Genomic DNA, 15,089 nt, shown 5'->3' on the forward strand with positions numbered 1-15,089 from the left:
CCAAATTATTCTCAACAATCTGTGTCTTGTTTGCAGCAAGAATAAGTGTCTTAGGTTGATGCATCTGAACCTCTCCAATAAGGGAGTCCTTCAGACCTCAGACAATTTGTTAAGTAAGGAGTATCTCATCATGATTATAGCATGAGTACCACCTAAGCTTAAAGAATCTAATCTTGTACTGGTCCACTAACATGTTCCCTTATTTAATCTCATGGAAATTATTAGCATGAGACTCCCTGAATTGAGGGGATAAAAATCTCTCTCTGAATCTCTCCTCAAATATCTCCCAGGTGAGATCTTTGATGCTAATCTAGAGTTTATGCCCCTTTATATTTCACCAAATGGATGAGTGTTCTCTCAGCTACATAATTGCACAATGGACCCTTAGATTGGTTGCATATGGGTATATGGAAAGGTAATGTTCCATATTTAATAACCAATTCTTCACCTTGAGGTCACCTCCCCTGCCATCATAAAATGGTGGTTTGGACTGCTGAAGAGATTTCATAATGTCCAAATAGATGGAATCCTCACCATCATGGTCCTACCACCCTGATGATGACTTCTGCCACCAGGTGGTGTGCAAAAATGTTCATACTCACGCTCCTCCTCTCTATGCTGAAACATGTAGAAATCTCCATGATGAGATCTCTCTTCTTGACCACGGTCATGTTGGTTTTCCTCTACACAAGGTCCCAACTGAGTGATCATTTCCTGAAGCAAAGACAATAGTGCCCCAATGCCACCTTGATCATTATTACCCTACTCTTCTCCACCAACCTAATGTTCTTCCTCTTGGTTTTCTTCTTCATGGTTATTTCATGTTTACTACCTTGACTACCAGGTCTATGTGCAAGAGGCATCACTATGGAAGCAACAAGATAAGATTTAACTCATACGTAGCAATCATAAGAGTCACAAGCATGAACCGCAACAAGATATCAAAATAACAAACATAAGATAACAATATACGCACTGAAAACAATAACATAGTGGAAGCATAACATAGAGATCTCAATGTTGCAACATGGGCTTTGATAACAAATGTAATGCCCTACTTAGAGATCCTTGGAACAAGGATAAATATAAGCCAAGGTTACTTTTTTTTAAACAACAAGTATAGATGCACACAACAATGAACATACAAAGATAACAAAGATTGCAATAGGAGACTAAACAAACATGCAATACCAACGGATCTCCAAATGCCACTATTGACCAAAAATGACAAACTATGGAAGTCACAAAATGCATTTGAATCTAAAACATCTTGAATTTGAAAGGTCAAACCCTAGGGTTCAAGAAATTTGTAAAGGGTATCCCAGTCACCTATCAAAACCTTTTGGTCAAGTTGAAAAGTGCCTACTGGTCACCTAAGCAAGTTTTCACACTGACCTAGGTGATATTTCCAAACAGCCATGGGCGATACTTAACTAGTATCATATGACATTTCTATAATGGTCATGCGATACTTTCAAGGTTCAAGTGATAAAGTTTCTAAGGTCGTACAACACTCTTCTAGTGCCATACAACATTTCTTCAAAAGGCATATGATACTTTCTAGTATCACACGATAAATTTCCCTTGGGTGTGTGATACTTTCTAGTATCATATAATGTTTCTTCTTTGGGCATATGATACTTTATAAGTATCATCCAATGCTAGCACATTGTCACCTAGGAAATGCAAGAAACATTCCAAGAACATTCAAAGGGATAAAATAATGAGTTAGAACCTCCACACTGGGGAGTACCAGATCCACAACTTGAGGCTTGGACACTCGAACATATGAGAAACAATATGAAATTATAGCTAACCATCTAAACCATAACAACATAAGAAAAAGTATTGAAAGTAACATCGCAATGTACAAAAACAACTATACTCTTGCATAGTTCCTCCCAACTGTAATAGCATCATGAGGCCTCAAAGGCCCTAACCATCCCCCATGCATAACATCCCAAACTGCTGATTGGATAGTTAGAGTTATCTTATGAGGTTGTCACTACTAAAGGTAATAACATCATAACAACAAGAACATTTAATCAATGTACAACAATAAAGCAGTAGATATTCCAAGTAAGTAAATCTCATCATCTAACTATGTGTTAAACATCATAATATAGGAATGTGTCAATGAAACTAATATCATCTAAACATGATATCCAAGCATTCCAATTAAGGCATAAATCACAAGGAAGCATACTCTAGAATCCTGAATATACCAAGTGAACATCACGCATTGGCCACAACTAGAATTAGATCATCTCTATACACCGATCCCTAGTAGTGGTATAGGTAGCTATGCCTCCCAACTATGTGAAACCCATAGGTCCACTCTCACCGTGCTGATGAAGATAATGATCCAAACAAAAACACACATAAAGAAAATGTCCATGGCTAATATTCATGCCAAATAGTAAAGAGGATTGTAACCAAGATCATGAGATAATGCAAGTGGATTAGGTACTAGTCAAACACTCTATGGGCCACTATGTAGGGGCTTGCTAGAGGGTAAGTAGCTTGGCATTGAGTAATTTTATTATTTTTTAATTACTTAAAATATCATACTCAATATTATTTAATTTATAATATAGATTAAATTATTATTTCCTATTATTTATTTATTTTAGTATTAGTTTTAATATGACTTTGTTATTATTATTTATTTTGTTGGTGTAATTAAATATTCACTGATTACACTTACTTAAGCTTACTTAGGATAATGCATTGCATAGTAGTTTGTGATTGAGACACTTAGAAGTTTGCACCTTAATTAAACACATGGTGTAGGAGAATTCCACTCTAGGTGGTCATAGTTGTTATCTCATTCCACCTTTAGTGCACATATCACATTATCATCCTCATCATCACACATACTTCATTGCATAATGTAGGATTATCCACCTTTGGTGGGCATGTGATTCCACCTTGTGTGGGTGATAGCTTATCTTCTCCTTATCTTTGTCTCTTATCACCTCTCCTATATAAGGAGGCCTATTATGTACAGTTTAAGTCAATCTATTGGATGTCAATCAAGTTTGTTATCAATAATAGCATTCTTGCATCTCCATGCAATTGTCTTGCCAATCTCTTGTGGAGGTTTTCTTGGTCTTTCATTTGATTCTAGGGGTGTTGTAGAGTCACCTAAAACTTTGAGATGGTATCAAAGATCTCATGGTGTGAAGACCTCTTCTCAAAAAGTGAAATCTTCTCATTGTTGGTGCAGTGTTTGGCAATTCAGACATCTCAATTTGGAGGAGATTTCAGGATTTCTATTTTGTGACCTTCTATTGCAGGTGAAAATTGGAGCATGTTGGTGCAAATTAGAGGTTGGCATCATATAGAGGAGGTCCAAAAACCCCTAAATAGATTTTTATTATATCCAAATCGGACATCAGAGGCCAAATCGAGAGACATTCGATTTTTGAAGGTGCGACGACGATGATTTAGAAAAAATAATTTCAGAGGCAATTTTCAAACAACGATATCTCCCTCATACAGACTCCTTTTTTCGAGATTTTTTTTAAAATTTGTTTTGGGGTAGAATTTCACAATCTACACAATGGTGTAGGTGATTGTGGATCTCTATCTCTAATTTTTTTGAAAATCACAAAACCCATTTTTTGCAACTTTCAAGGCTTTGTTTGGTTACATCCTATAGCATTTTAAGGTGTAATTTTTTTTGAAAGTGCATGATTTTTCCTCTACTTTCTAGATATGTAATCATATTTTAGTGATTTGGAGTGGACATATCACTTTAAAAAATAAGTCTATTTTGGTTATATTTGTATTTGGTGAATACTTGGGTTTCAATTTTCTTAATTGAATTAGTAATTTGAAGGAGTTATCAATTAATTTCAATCATCATTTGATTTCATTATGGATTTTTCAAAAGTTCCATTGCTTACTCCACATAACTATCATGAATGGAAACAAGTAGTTTTTGATCAATTGATGAGTATTGGATTTCTTAGAATGATTCTTGGACAGGATCTAGAACTAGCTACAGGTGTTGCAAAAAGAAGGAAATAGTTTGATAGAATGGATAAAGCACTTGGATCTCTTAGATCTACCATATCTCATAATTTTCTATATCATATTGCATCTTGCACACATCCTCATGATGCCTGGACAACACCGGAGGGGATCTTTGGTAAACCTGATAGAATAAGAAAATTCAAATTGGAGAATGAACTTATAGGTCTAAGTCCATGTGACTTTGATAATATTCAAGACTTTTTCTCTAAGTTCAATTTCATTAGATTGGAGCTTTCTAATTGTGGCATTATTAAAGATGATAAGCAATTGATAATATCTATTCTTTCCAAGCTAGGTCTTGAACATTCAATCTTTGTTTCCATATTCTATGCTACTATGGATGCCCTTGGTAGTGCATACAAAATTCCTTCTCTTGATGAATTTGCAACTTAGCTAATAAGGAAACAAGAAAAGTTAGCACACATGGATCTATTGAAGTCTTCAAAACATCAAGAATTGGTTACATATGACTCCACTCCAAAAGCCTCCAAAGATAAGAAGCAACACAAAGATGCTAAGAAACATGATAAATGTGATGAATCTCCTTCAGAACAAAATATTGAATCCAAGTCCTCTTTAAGAGAGGAAACTCTTATTGCAAAAAGTTAGGACATGATGAGCATAAATGTTTCCATAAGAAGATTGATGAGCTCACTCAAATTCTTCAAAAGAACAATATCTAGTTGCCCTCATTAGTGTCTTCTCCTTCTTCTCAATATCAGGCAATTGCTACATTGACATCATCATCCAAAGATAAAGGAAAAGCACTCATTGCTTCCACACATCCTGAGAAAGGTAAATGGCTTCTTGATTCAGGTGCATCACATCAAATGACATCTTTGATGGATATGTTTTCTTCTATCGAGCCTTGTATTTCTCCACCTATATTGATGGGTAATAATACATACATGAAGGTTTGTGGTAAAGGTTCTATTCCTATGGGAGAGGGTACATCTAATGATGTTCTTTGTGTACCATCCTTGACCACTAATCTCCTTTACATTTACCAAATTACTCACGGGACACAAGTTAAAATTGATGAGTTCACTCTTGATTAAGTCTATATTAGGGACACGAAGACTAGAGATGTCATACCTATGAGAGTTGTTGATCATACATGACGCTCATATTTTTTTGCACTTTTGTTGATAATGATGATCATATTCATGATGTACCTAACCCTTTATCAAGGGTGAATTATTCATGTGAGGAGAACATTGGACACTTGAATCATTTTGTTCTTGAGACAAGTGTTGAACTTCCTACTCCTCCACCTCCTACTTCTTCAGACATGATTTCTACTATTTAGTAGGATGACCTTTTTTCTTTAGATCTTGCAGTGTGGGATGAATCCCTCGATGCTCTTTCAGATGAGTCTCATAATGTAGATTTGGTTAATACATCTAAGGGAGTTTCTCTTCGAGATACTTCTTCACCTTCTTTGGAGATTGGATTTCCCAACTCTTCATGTTCTCTTATTTTTTCACATCTCATAGGTTAGCTTGATGGTGTACAGAATCTTTGAGCTTGGAGACAATTATTCAATCTTCAGAGTTGCATACATGGAGACCTTCTTCCTCCTTCCTCACTTTTTACATGGAGTGGCTTCTTTATCATTTCATGTATTTATCTCTTCCTAAGGGGAGACATATTTCTTGTAGGCATTGGATTATCTTTTGTTTGTAGGTACTCTTCATCTACATTGGAGCTTGTTCATTATGGGGGAGATATCATGTCTCTTTATTTCCTTCCTATGTGGGAATCATTATTTGTCTATACATGATGTATGCAATTTTTGGGGGTTCTTGAGTACTCCATCCATTCATGCATCTTGTTTTCATCTCTCTTTTTGGAAGAGGGTTTTTCCTATGAGGTTTTATCTCTTTCTCTACTTGATGAGAGATTGCATTTCATGTATTGCATTGCATATTGTACATGAGTAACTAAAATGGCCTACTAGCGAGGACCCATCTTACATTACAAGTTTAAGTGAATTACCCTAAGTTGCACTTAAGGGGGGGTGTTGGTGTAATTAAATATTCACTAATTTCATTTACTTAAGCTTATTTAGGATAATGCATTGCATAGTAGTTTGTGATTGAGACACGTAGGAGTTTGCACCTCAATTAAACACATGGTGTAGGAGAATTCCACTCTAGGTGGTCATAATTGTTATCTCATTCCACCTTTAGTGCACATATCACATTATCATCCTCATCATCATACATACTTCATTGCATAATGGAGTATGATCCACCTTTGGTGGACATGTGATTCAACCTCATGTGGGTGATAGCTTATCTTCTCCTTATCTTTGTCTCTTATCGCCTCTCCTATATAAGGAGGCTTATTATGTACATTTTAAATCAATCCATTGGATGTCAATCAAGTTCATTATCAATAATAGAATTTTTGCATCTTCATGCAATTGTCTTGCCAATCTCTTGTGGAAGTTTTATTAGTTTTTCATTTGATCCTGGGGGTGTTGTACAATCACCTAAAACTCTAACATATTTAACAACATTGTATTATCTAATTATTATTAAAATCTATCTTAAAATGGGGTTATGATAGTCCATCCTTCTTCAAATTGCTTGTCCTCAAGTAATTAGATAATTTATTCTATTGAATTGAAATATATATATCTTTTAGTCCAAATTCTTAGGTTGCTATCATGTATATTTTTGAATCCTTTCTAATAGTCATTAACTCTCTACATTACCCTTTCATATAAATTATTTTTTAAGATCCTTTTTAACCCTAAAAGATTGTAAGATCATGCTCTGATACCACTGTAATATCTCCACTATGGTTAGTTTGGAACAAGTAATACCTACAAAATAATAGTTAGAATCACAACAATAAGAAATCTAACTATTTTATTCTACCCTCTAATTTAACCCCAATCTTAAGGACATCTGCAGATCAGGCTTCCTAGTTCATAACTACCTCATCACCTTTCTAGGAGGCCACCCCTTAAGATTCTTCTTGGATGTGCAACCTCTATCCAAGACCAATCACATATGCATATGCTGACATCATCAAAATATTTTGGCATGTTGACTCTCGACCATGGTGGACAATGGAGTTCTTCATATCTCACATGCTCCTTTCTTTGAGTCTCATTAATCTCCATGGTGTTAACCCCATGAGCTAACACAATATTATCCACAAGTATGATTCCTTAATATAAATAAATTTATAAACATTTATAAACAAATATAATCCATAAATATACATTTCTTACCTTCTTCTTTTCCAAAAGTCACAACCTTTCATAATACAAATCCTTTGAAAAGTCACAACACTTCATAGTTATAATCCTTTCGAAAAGTCACAACACTTCATAACTAGAATCTTTTGGAAAAATCCCAATACTTTATAACTAGTTTATTTTTGAAGAGTCACAACTATGCATAATTATGACTCTTTTGAAGATTCATATCCTTTCAATATCATTGATTCCTTTTCAGAAAGTCACTTCCTTATTTTCTTCATATTACTTTCCTCTTCCATTTTTGCTTTTTGAGCTCCTATCTTCTCTTCTTCATTTTTCCCTCTCTCTAAAATAAACTCTCCTCTCTTTTATATCTTAATTTTAAGGAGTCATGTCTATTTGTTCAACATCTCTGGACTTTTCATTAGATTTAGTTAATTTAAATTATCCTATGTTATATTATTTATTTACTTATTTGTGTTTATTGTTATTTATTATTAAATTTTGTTTAGAAAATTAACATACTTTCTACAATAGTCTCTTGTATTTAATTTTATTTCTTTATTTACTCATTGGAATTTAATTATTTAAAATGTTACACTAAATATTATTTGATAATATAGATTAAATCATTATTATTTCCTATTTTTGTAATTTTAGTATTAGTTTTAATATGACTTTATTATCATTATTTATTTAAAAACATCGTATTATCTAATTATTATAAACATTATATTTTAAAGGGATATGCTAGTCCACCCTTCCTCAAATTGCTTGTCCTAAAGCAATTTGATAATTTCTTCTGTTGAGTTGAAATCAATATTTCATTTAGTCCAAATTCTTAGGTTGCTATCATGTATATACTTGAATCCTTTCTAATAGTCATTAACTTTCTACATTACTCTTTCATATAAATTATTTTTCTAGATCATCTTTAACTTACAGGATGGCAAGATCATGATCTAATACTACTATAATGTCCCCACTATTAGGGTTAGTTTGGGACAAGTAATATTTGTAAAATAATAGTTAGAATCACAATAATAACAAAATTAACTATATTATTCTACCCTCTAATTTAACCCTAATCTTAAGGATATCTCTAGATTAGACTTCCTAGCTTATAGCTACCCCATCATCTTCTCAGGAGGGCACCCCTTAAGATTCTTTTTGGATGGACATTCTCTATTCAAGGCCAATCACATATGCATATGTTGACATCATCATAATATTGTATCACTTTAATTCTTGACCATGGTGGATAATGAAGATCTTAATATCTCACACACTTCATGCTTTAAGTCTCATTAGTCTCCATGTTGTTAACTCCATGAACTAACTCAATATTATCCACAAGTATGATTCATGAATATAAATAAATTTATAAACATAATTAAATTAATTTAATCCATAAACATACCTTTCTTACCTTCTTTTCCAAGAGTCACAACCTTTCATAACACAAATCCTTTGAAAAGTCAGAACACTTCATAGTTATAATCCTTTTGAAAAGTCACAACACTTCATAACTAAAATATTTTAGAAGAGTTCCAATAATTTATAATCACAATATTTTTGAAGAGTCGCAACAATTCATAATTATGAACATTTCTAAAGTTCGCATCTTTTCAATATGATTGATACCTTTTCAAAAAGTCATTTCCTTATTTTCTTGATTACTTTCCTCTTCCATTTTTCCTTTTTAAAATCCTATCTTCTCCTCTTCTTTTCTCCCTCTCTCTGAAATAAACTCTCCTCCCTTTTATATCGCAATTTTAAGGAGTCATGTCTATTTGTTAAACATCTCTGGACTTTTCATTAGATTTAGCTAATTTATATTATTCTATGCTATACTATTTATTTACTTACTTATTTTTGTTTATTATTATTTGTTATTAAATTTTATTTAGAAAGTTAACATACTTTCTACAATATTATCTCTTGTACTTAATTTTATTTCTTTATTTACTCATTGAGATTTTATTATTTTTTAATTATTTAAAATATCACACTAAATATTATTTAATTGATAACATAGGTTAAATAATAATAATTTCTTATTTTTAAATTTTATTATTAGTTTTAAAATGACTTGTTTATCATTATTTATTTAACAACATTGTATTATCTAATTATTGTTAAAATTCTATCTTAAAAAAGGGATATGACAAACCACCCTTCCTCAAATTTGTTGTCCTCAAGTAATTAGATAATGTTTTCTATTGAGTTGAAATATATATTTCTTTCAGTCCAAATTCTTAGGTTGCTATCATGTATATGTTTGAATCCTTTCTAATAGTCGTTAACTTTATACATTACTCTTTCACATAAATTATTTTTCTAGATCCTCTTTAACCCAACAGGATGGCAAGATCATTCTTTGATAGCACTATAATGTCCCCACTATTAGGGTTAGTTTGGGACAAATAATACCTACAAAATAATAGTTAGAATCATAAAAATAACAAAACTAACTATATTACTTTACTCTCTAATTTAACCCCAATCTTAAGGATGTCTTCATATCAGGATTCCTAGCTCATAGCTACCTCATCATCTTCTCAGGAGGGCACCCCTAAGATTCTTCTTGGATGGGCATTCTCTTTTCAAGACCAATCACATATTGCATATGTTGACATCATCAAAATATTCTAGCACACTGATTGTTGGCCATGGTGGACAATGGAGATCTTAATATCTCACATGCTTCATACTTTGAGTCCCATTAATCTCCATGGTGTTAACCCCATGAGCTAACACAATATCATCCACAAGCATGATTCATTAATATAAATAAATTTATAAACAGAATTAAATAAATATATTCCATAAACATACCTTTCTTACCTTGTTCTTTTCCAAGACTCACAACCTTTCATAATATGAATCCTTTGAAAAGTCACAACACTTCATAGTTCTAATCTTTTTCAAAAATTCACAACACTTCATAACTAAAGTTCTTTGGAAAATTCCCAATACTTTATAATCGCACTATTTTTTAAGAGTCACAACTATTCATAATTATAACCCTTTCAAAGGTTCACATCCTTTCAATATTATTGATACCTTTTCAGAAAGTCACTTCCTTATTTTCTTCATATTACTTTTCTCTTTTTTTTCTTTTTCTTTTTTAACCCTTTTTGAACTCCTATCTTCTCCTCTTATTTTTCCCCTCTCTCTAAAATAAACTCTCTTCCCTTTTATATCTTAATTTAAGGAGTCATGTCTATTTGTTAAACATCTCTTGACTTTTCATTAGATTTAGTTAATTTATATTATTCTATGTTATATTATTTATTTACTTATCTATATTTATTATTATTTGTTATTAAATTTTATTAAGAAAGTTAACATACTTTCTACAATATTGCCTCTTGTATTTAATTTAATTTCTTTATTTACTTAGTGAAATTTTATTATTATTTAATTATTTAAAATATCACACTAAATATTATTTAATTGATAATATAGATTAGATAATTATTATTTCCTTTTTTAGTATTGGTTTTAATATGATTTGGTTATCATTATGTATTTAAGAATATTGTATTATCTAATTATTACTAAAATTCTATCTTAAACTAGGGATATGATAGTCCACCCTTTCTCAAATTGCTTGTCCTTAAGCAAATAGATAATTTATTTTGTTGAGTTAAAATATATATTTCTTTTTTTCCAAATTATTAGGTTGCTATCATGCATATGTTTGAATCTTTCTAATAGTCTTTAACTTTCTACATTACTCTTTTATATAAATTATTTTTCTAGATCCTCTTTAACCCTATAGGATGGCAAGATCATGCTCTGATACCATTGTAATGTCCCCACTATTAGGGTTGTTTGGGGACAAGTAATACTAGCAAAATAATAGTTAGAATCAAACCAATAACAAAACTAACTATATTATTCTACCCTCTACTTTAACCCCAATCTTAAGGACATCTCTACATCAAGCTTCCTAGCTCTTAGCTACCTCATTGTCTTCCTAAGAGTGCACCCCTTAAGATTCTTCTTGGACGGGCATCCTCTATCCAAGTCTAATAACAAATGCATATGTTGACACCATAAGAATATTCTAGCACATTGATTCTCGGTCATGAGGGACAATGAACATCTTAATACCTCACATGCTCCATGCCTCAAGTCTCATTAATCTCCATGATGTTAACCTCATGAGCTAACACAATATTATCTACAAGTATGGTTTATTAATGTAAATAAATTCATAAACATAATAAAACAAATATAATCCATAAACATACATTTCTTACCTTCTTCTTTTCTAAGAGTCACAACCTTTCATAATATAAATCCTTTGAAAAGTCACAATGCTTCATAGTTATAATCCTTTCAAAAAGTCACAAAACTTCATAACTAAAATCCTTTGGAAAAGCCTCAATACTTCATAACCAATATATTTTTGAAGAGTTACAACTATGCATAATTATGACTCTTTCAAAGATTCACAACTTTTCAATATCATCAATACCTTTTCAGAAAGTCACTTCCTTATTTTTTTCATATTACTTTCCTCTTCCATTTTTTCTTTTTGAACTCCTATCTTCTCCTCTTCTTTTCTCCTTCTCTCTAAAATAAACTCTCCATTTTATATCTTAATTTTAAGGAGTCATGTCTATTTGTTCAACATCTCTTAACCTTTCATTAGATTTAGATAATTTATATTGTTCTATGTTATATTATTTATCTACTTACTTATTTGTGTTTATTATTATTTGTTATTAAATTTTATTTAGAAAGTTAACATACTTGCTACAATATTGTTTCTTGTATTTCATTTATTTCTTTATTTACTCATTGCAATTTAATTAGTTTTTGATTATTTAAAATGTCACACAAAATATTATTTAATTGATAATATAGATTAAATAATTATTATTTCCCTATTTTATATGTTAGCATTAGTTTTAATATGACTTTATTATCATTATTTATTTAACAACATTTTATTATCTAATGGGTTTCAAGTTTTTATTCTAGACCCTTTAGTTGATTTTGCCATGTCTTCCATGGATTTCACCTTAGTGGGCAAATTTTTAGGTGCTAGACTAGATCTTGAATCTCTTAGAAAAATGGTGAAAAAGAAATGGGTTATTAGAGGAGAGGTAGATATTGCTCCCATGTTGAATGACTTCTTTTCGTTTATCTTCCACTGTAAAGAAGACATGGATAGAGTTCTTTGTGGAGGCTCGTGGTCTTTTGGTAAAAGTTCTCTCACCATTAAAAAATGGGAACCCAACATGGATCTTTCAGACTCTTTTTTTCTTAACCACTCCCATTTGGGCAAGACTTCTAGGACTCCCTTTAGAATTCTGGCATGAAGACATCTTTAAAGGTATTGCCAATTCTTTTGGAGAACTTGTGGCTTTGGATAATGCAACAGCTTCTAGAACCAAACTTCAATGTGCCAAAATTTTTGTTAAGGTAGCAGACCTGAATCACCTCCCAACAAAGGTGGATCTGATTTCCAAGTTGGGTAAAAGAACTCAAGAAATCCTTTTTGAAGATCTACCTAACTCCTGCTATGCTTGTAAGAAGCAGGGGCATTTGGTTAAAAATTGTTTGTCCAAAAGTAAAATTTAGGCTAGCAGTGGTTTGGAAGGGAAAAAGAACAAGGTTTAGTAAAAGAAAGTATGGAAACCCAAAGAAGGCCATTGCCAAGAACAAAAGAGTAATGAATTTTTTTAGGTTCCACAGGCTGAGGTGGATAAAGAGAACGCTTCTGAGGAAGCTAACTTTGAGAAAGAAGGTCCTGGTTTACAGTCTAAAACCAGTTTACCTGAACAAGAATTAGAAAATCAGGTAGATTCATCAAAACAAATCGTTATTTATCAGAGGATAGAAGAACAATGGAGAGATTTTGATGACAAAATTGTGCTTGAGGATGGTGAAATCTTGGCTGAGATTGAAAATTTACTCGAAGAAGGATTTCCTCCTTTTTCTCAATCCAGGGAGATTCAGGGGCAACCCCAAGTTGAAAATGACCTTTCTATGGTGGAGCCTCCTCCCCTAGATGATGTGAAAGAAAATGGCTCAATTCATAAACCAAACCAAAGGAAAAGGGCTAAAAAAAAGAGCATTACTAAGGGGGTAGAGACTAGAAGCAACAAAATAGATCAGCATATGATCAAGGTGAAACCTCTTGCTTCTAATCCGAAAAAAACTAGGAAAAGAATAGAACAACACTCTAAGGTGAAACCAGATGTTGGTTCACTGGACAAACCTGGAAGAAGATCTACTAAGAAAACTAGAGAGTTAGAAAATATGCATAATATTGCTGATGGTAGGCAGGCAACAATTCTGGATTTTACTCCTAAAAATTAGATATGAAGATCATAACCTGGAATATTAGGGGGTTGAATAGTACTCATAAACTGGACATTGTTAGAAATTTTGTTAGAGAACAAAAGCATGATTTTCTCCTGCTTCAAGAGACTAAGATGAATAAAGAGAAAGTGGAATAGATTAAAGCTTTTAAAAACTATTTAATAAATGCTAGCAGTTCAGAAGGGGCATCAGGGGGAACTCTGATGTTATGGAAGAAGAACTGTTTCTTTGGAATAATTTTGATTGCTAGTAAACATCTTATGATAGCCAAAATTAGTAGTTTAGACTAGAAGGAAGGTTGGTATATTGTGAATATTTATGCTCCAAACATAAAGCATCTAAGGAAAAAGGTCTGGGATTTTGTTTCTAATTTTAAAAGTAAAGACTATTCTAGATGATGGATCATTATGGGAGATTTTAATGTCCCTCTTTATGACCATGAGAAAATGGGAGGTAATGCTACTCAGTTGGAAGGAAGATTGGATTTAATGGATTTCATAAATAAAAGGGCTTAATGGATTTGGACCTTTTAGACCTCTATGGAATCCAGTTCACGTGGAGCAACAAGAGAGTTGGTAATGAATGTATTCAAGCTAGGCTTGACTATGCTCTTATTTCCCCTGATTCGACTAAAGACTTCATCTATAAGCTGGAAGCTTTTCAGAAAATCGGATCCGATCATTTCCCTCTTATCTTCACTGCTGAGAAGATTAACCTTAAGAAGAATTTTCCTTTTAGATTTGAGAAGATGTGGATGCAGCACCCACAGTTTGAAAGTAAATTGAAAGAATGGTGGAATATTGATTTTGAAGGCACTGCCCTCTTTAGAGTTGCTTCCAAGCTTAAAAATGTTAAAAGGGAAGTCAAAAAATGGAACAAGAACAGCTTTGGGAACATTTTTGAGAACAAAACTGTTATTAAGGAGGAAATTCTAAATATACAGGAAAAAATCCAGAAGGAAGGCTATACTTCTGATCTCCTCCTTGAAGAAAATGAAAGGCTTGCCCAATACCATGACATCATCACTAAAGAAGAAATCTATTGGAGACAAAGATCATGGTTGATATGGTTGAGGGAAGGAGATAAAAATAATTTTTTTTTCCATCTCTCCACTCTGAAGCATAGGGCCAAAACTCGCATATCATACCTAAAAGAGGGAGATGTGAAAATTGTTGAAGACAAGGCTATCATGGATGAGATGGTGACTTTTTTCTCCTCTCTTATGACGGCTAATCCTAGCATCAATGTGGATAGTCATGCTAAATTCCTCAAAGTGATTCCTCCACTGATTTCAAAGGAACATAATAAAATGTTATGTTCAATTCCTAAGGATAATGAAATTCTCAAAGCTGTTAGCTCTCTAGGAGGAGATAAAGCTCTTGGTCCTGATGGTTTCCCCAAAAGCTTTGGAAAGTTGTTGGTAAAGATGTTTGTGATGCTGTTAAGGAATTCTATGGGGCAAAACAGATGCTTAAGGAAGTCAATT

This window comes from Cupressus sempervirens, chromosome 5 (assembly GCF_028749045.1).
Source record: "Cupressus sempervirens isolate cs-2001-9-10 chromosome 5, ASM2874904v1, whole genome shotgun sequence".
Taxonomy (NCBI): Eukaryota; Viridiplantae; Streptophyta; class Pinopsida; order Cupressales; family Cupressaceae; genus Cupressus; species Cupressus sempervirens.